The sequence below is a fragment of the Mya arenaria genome, chromosome 16 (genome assembly GCF_026914265.1).
Source record: "Mya arenaria isolate MELC-2E11 chromosome 16, ASM2691426v1".
Classification (NCBI taxonomy): domain Eukaryota; kingdom Metazoa; phylum Mollusca; class Bivalvia; order Myida; family Myidae; genus Mya; species Mya arenaria.
Window position 1 is genome coordinate 45,581,008 of NC_069137.1, and position 6,070 is coordinate 45,587,077.

Consider the following 6,070-nt stretch of genomic DNA (forward strand, 5'->3'; position numbering starts at 1 on the left):
ATTGAGATAAAATAAAATGGCATACACTGCTATTGGTTAAAAAGGTCATTAAGACACAATAACATACGGGAACACGCCAGCGCATAAGCCATTTCTAAATTTTCTCAATACCTCAACGTTAACGTTTAAACGCCTTTCTAGCCTAGTCTAACTGCAAGTAAAAACTTAGTTTTCTGAAAGATTATATTGATTTGGCTCGTTTTATGAGGGAACCAATAAGTTTAATATCATGATACAAATATCATGGGAATTGATTCACTGGATACAATGTGATATGTTAGAATCTCTTTAGCGACCATGAAGCATACATAGTGTATAACTCGTACTATGAATGATAATATCCCTTTAATTTGATCATCTGTTAATAGATGTTATATGGAATGTTTGATAACACTTTTATTTCTATTGCATGATTTCCGATTGATATTAGAGATTTTTTTCATTGAATACAAATATGTTTTAGTGTTTAAAAGATTGAAATAACATTATGACAGTGTTAATTGTTTAGAAATTTTAGCCCGCTCATGATCACAAATCGAACTACAACGTTAATCAGACTAAAGTCACGCAGCGCTTACCATTAACAAAAAAGGTACTTAGTATCAATGATGTGAATATAATTTACACCAATTACATTACGGCCTACAGAAAAACAAATATTTTTTTCACGATTAATAGTAATATGAAAACTAGGTGTTGGTATAAAGTGACTTACATATAAAACGAGAAATGAAAATAAGCATTGTGAATATGTGATAACCATGACATATTTGTGTCGTGTACATGCCAATTCTAACTCTCAGACTTTAAGAAATCAGAACGGTTTGAACTTTCTAAACTGGAAGTGGTTCATACATGGTGGTAAATATTGCATGGACATATCTGAACCAATATTTACCCATACAACATTTTTTTTATCAATAACGGCTTAATGGTACAAAAAAGGAGAACAACAGCCTATGTCGGCAACTTGTGCAATACGTGGACCCAGATAATGGCGACATCTCACCTGCCAGAGTACATTGATTGTATTCACAATATACTCAAAAAGGTGGTTAATGGTCACACGAATCAATCCACACATAAACGGACAATCGACGACAAGTTAATTTAGGCAGTTGCGAATATTTTCCGATTAATGCAACATCCTCGGGTCGCGATGCATATTTTGACCAGCCAAACTTCATTTTAACACGTATAATGGCATCAATCACGCAATACATTCCTTAAACGAGCCATAACCTACCGATGTCGATATGGTTGCAATTCGAAACAAAGTCACAGTAATAACGTTTAAGTGTTGTTGTTTGCAAATGTGACTTTGTAATAATACTCGTTTTATAAAGTTAAATTAACACTACTGATCTGTTATGTTTAAAACCGTGTCATGTGACTATAAAAAGGGCAAAAGAAGCAATGCTACAACAAAGCCAACAGACCCAAGTCCAGTCAAACATTCAAACATAACCCTTATCTAGGACACTGACCTGTAAACACAAACGTACACATTCACGAATTCAAACGTCACACACAAATACGATTAACAATAGGAATAACGCCTTGTATTGGTCAATGAAAAAACATATAATATAAAAAGTCATTACAAAATGTGCTTCTGATATAAAATAATACGTCTGCTATGAACATCTTTCCCTGAAAATGAAGGTATGACAACATATGTGAAATAAAGCAACTCATTAAATATAACATATTTTGTGTCCACTCGGTGAAAGCAATCTCCTTACACATATTTTTAAATACTTTCAAAATTATTCAACTCACATGTAATTGTAATACACTCGATTGTTTTGTTTTTTCGAACGTACGATATCAAAGGTATTTCTATCAGTTGTAAACACATATTATATAGCAATATCGAATACAAACTTGAGAAAAGCGAGAAAGCAAGAGCTGAGTAAATAAAACAGGTCCTCTATTGAAACAAAAAAGATGCTGTTTTGTAATTAAATTATGTTGTTGTTTTGGTTGTTTTCTTATAGTTCGTAAACATCTCATCGGCATATGGTATTAATAATTTAAAAAAAAATGAAGGTATTTCCTCGAAGAGGTATATTTTGTTACAAAATTAATTATATGTGTTTAGTGTTTTGTTCATTTACCAAAACAAAACTTCCTGGCAGAAAACAACACAAAATACTGTTTATATAAACCCAAACCAGAACATATTATTTATAATTTCACTTCTTTGAGATAAACAAAATATAACAACTTTGTCGGAAAAACAATCCATAATAATAAAACAAAAAACGAAACTATTCTCTTGCAGGTTTATAAATGACTAAAGTCGTGTTTACCTTGATAATACACTTGCAAACATGTCTTCTGTAGTTTGGCTTCAAAATGATATTATATTGGTTTTGAGACTGATAAATTTTATAATGGCAAATAGGTTTGGAATAACCTTGATACAAATACAGTTTTTTATAGCTTTAAATGGTTGCCCTGTCCTGTATGTTTATGCATTAATTTTTAGGCCTGCTTTGATGATCGTTAAAGTTGATCGAGGAGTTTTTAAGTTAATATTAAGTAGAAAAATGAGTTGTTGTAGCTTTAGGAGAAAACATATAAACTTTATATACAGATATTTATTTTTTATTTTTTCAAAACCTTTTTCATTTGAGTACAAGAGTTTTTAGTACAATATTTGAGCATTTGTGTGAGATAAATTTTGTAAATTGCAATTAATGGTTTCTGATGTTAAAGGTAATATAGATGAACCCGTTATTAAAATATACTTTGCCTCAATGGCATTACACAAGGAGTGTGCATTTGTTCTTCGAAATGTAACCTAGTTTGCTTGTTAGGACATTGTTTAAAGCATTAATTTGGCAACACGTGTTCAACAGGTACTTGACTTCAATAATAAATCTAAGCAAATAAATAGTGTTTCTATGGCAATTTCTCATTGAAGAGGAGGTATGTTTGTACATCTTAATAGCTATTGCAATAGTAAACATATACTGTCAAATGTTTGTTGCAAAGGCTTTATAAAACTGACTAATATGTTCAGCAACAAAGTCCAAAATATTGTATAACGTATGCTTGGCTGTTTGGAATGACTGGGAAATACCATGGTGATTGTTACCTCAATTCATAATCCGGAATAGCGTCTTTCTTTAAAAAATAATATCCTACATTGTTGTCCAGATACAGCAGTCACATTTTTAGCTTTGGAAGATACCAGTTTAACAGTATGCGTATGCATAACACACATATATTGTGTCTTGTTGATATTACTAGTTAATGACAACCCGTTTATTTATATATAAAAAATAAACAATAATTACAATGTATAAAATGTGTTGTAACAACAATTGTTTAACGATTGGGTTAATAGTCAATATGAATAACTGCTTAAACATTATACAGTAATATTATGAACCAAATCGTTATAAAATGCATTGTTGTCGGTTTCAACCTCCTTTCATGTATATCATATCAGACACGTATCCGTGTGATAGAAACTAGGAATAGCTTTATTGCGATCACATCGGAAAGCACGTTCGTTGTCATATTTAAAAAAAATGATTTCAAATCAGGTAGCGTTGCTAAGGTTTCGTATTTGTAACTTTATTCAACATGTAACGTCTCTTAGGCTTCATTTGTGTGTCTTATTTCAGTAGGTAACATTTATTTGGCATTATAATTGTGCCTTAATCAACAGATAATTTCACATTAGTGTCTTTGATCAACTGGTATTGTTTCTTAAGCTATATATTTGTGTCTTTAATCAACAAGCAACGTATCCTAATCTTCACGTACGTTTCTTTTATATCTATGTACTTAATCAATCAGTAACGACTCTTAGGTTTCATACCTGTGTCTTCAACTAACAACTTACATCGATTAGGAGTCACATTATGCTTTAATTAAGATATAACGTCGCTTACACTTAATATGTGTGTCTCAAATCAAGGTAATATTTTCCAGGCTTCATATGTATGCCTTTAATTAGAAGGTAACGTCTTTTAAGCTTTATAGTTTTGCATCTGAGTAATAAGTTACGTTTCCTAGGCTTCCGTCCCGTATGCTCTATATTGATTGCGTACCTTTTCTACGAGACGGCGGGTTTTACAGAGTAAAGAACATTCACTATTATGAATCATTTTGTGTTGTTATGTTGTCATAGGAGTTGAGATGGGGAAATGATTTAATTATCAAGTGGCCTCGTAAACGTGCGACTAGCACAGTTGCACAATACATTTCCCCAAATCTTCCTTGCCGAACAGACGAGAGCATTACAACTACCTTTGGAAAAATAGATGGCTTTCGGATATATATTTGTGTTTAAAAAGTATTGCTAAATACTTTATTAAATCTCCATTTATAACGTTGTTGTTTTTGCTGTTTGAACGACGTCATGTGATTTTGATAATCATTACAAGATATGCTTTAAATCAATGACAACGACAAGTATAACCAATGCAAGCCATTTCCTAACTCAACTCCTACGACCTCAAAGTTATGTGTTTACCCCTTTTAAATCAATATTTTAAAAACAATATTTATTTAAAAGTTGGATTCTGGAGAATAATATTTATAGGGGGACTTTAAATAAAACTATTTTTAATATTTACAGAAATTATGCAATTAAAGTCTGTGTTCTACAAACGACACTTGTTACAAAATTGATAAATAATGTTTATGAACATAAACATAACAAAATGCGAAAATTAAACATGGATTTATTCATACACCTATGTAGAACAATCATTGGGTCTTGAGAAAGAACATCATTAATTAAATTTAAAAAAAAAATGTTGAGATTCGGTAAACATGCGGAGATTAACATTAAAATTTGATTGGCTTAAATGAGACATACTACTACTACTACTACTACTACTACTACTACTACTACTACTACTACTACTACTACTACTACTACTGCTGCTGCTGCTACTACTACTACTACTACTACTACTACTACTACTACTACTACTACTACTACTACTACTACTACTACTACTACTACTAATAATAATAATAATATATAGATAATGTTAACGATAATAATAATTATGATGATGGTAATGATATTAATAATGATAATAATTCGGCATGCAGTTATGTATCGCATGGCACTAACAGGAATCCATTAGAAAAACATGATAATTATCTGGCAAAGGTACACGTTGTAGTATGAGGAATTTATTCAGGGTACGTGCATGTTTTCTTCTACAGCAGATGAGCTGATTGTTTAGTCTTCGATACCGGCAAATAAACGGAACGTACAGGTAATGCGGTATGTTTCTAGTTAGCGAAGAACTGTCTGCTCGTAATGCCAATTCAAAGACAACAATGCAATTCTATTGTACACTATCCAAAATGACACTTGAAGAACTAAAGTACTGACTCTCATGACACCCATATCGCTGATGGCCGGATAGACTACGCATGCAGGGGACGTTGATAATGCACGGACGAAATAGGGATTATCTTATATGTAGCCCTCGTCCGTTTTTTAAATGCAATACACTATATTCCCAAAATAAACTCTCCGTTTTCTTAATAACTTTAATTTTGTTGACTTGTAAATATTATCTTTAGTGGAATAGACTTATACTATATTTTAATTTACAGTGTCGATATCACAGATGGATTACGTGGTTTAAATTGTTCATAAAATTATCTCGTGCCTCCTTTTATTACAAAGAACGGTGTTGTGTATTACTTGGGGAGGGGTAACCATCCAAAAATTAAACAAAGTGTTTAACAATTCTTTCAACAATTTTGCCTTTAATTTCGAAACAGATACTGATGAATTAATGTTTGCTTTTTATGCTTTTAATTCAGTGAGTAAAAATAATACTGCTCGGTCAAAACATTTCAAAAACACTTATTTTAATCTTCAATTTAGACATTACTTAATAAATGTTTTACTCGACATCCGGGGAATGTGTCTATAAGATGTGCTGCTACTTGTTTTTTTCTTTTGATAAACATTCTGCAAACTGCAGCAGTGCGCAAGAAATAGGGCATTTAAAAATAAACCTGCACGAGCGGAAGCTCGAAATAGCTACCTATATAACAGTGCTGGTTCCTCCCAGAA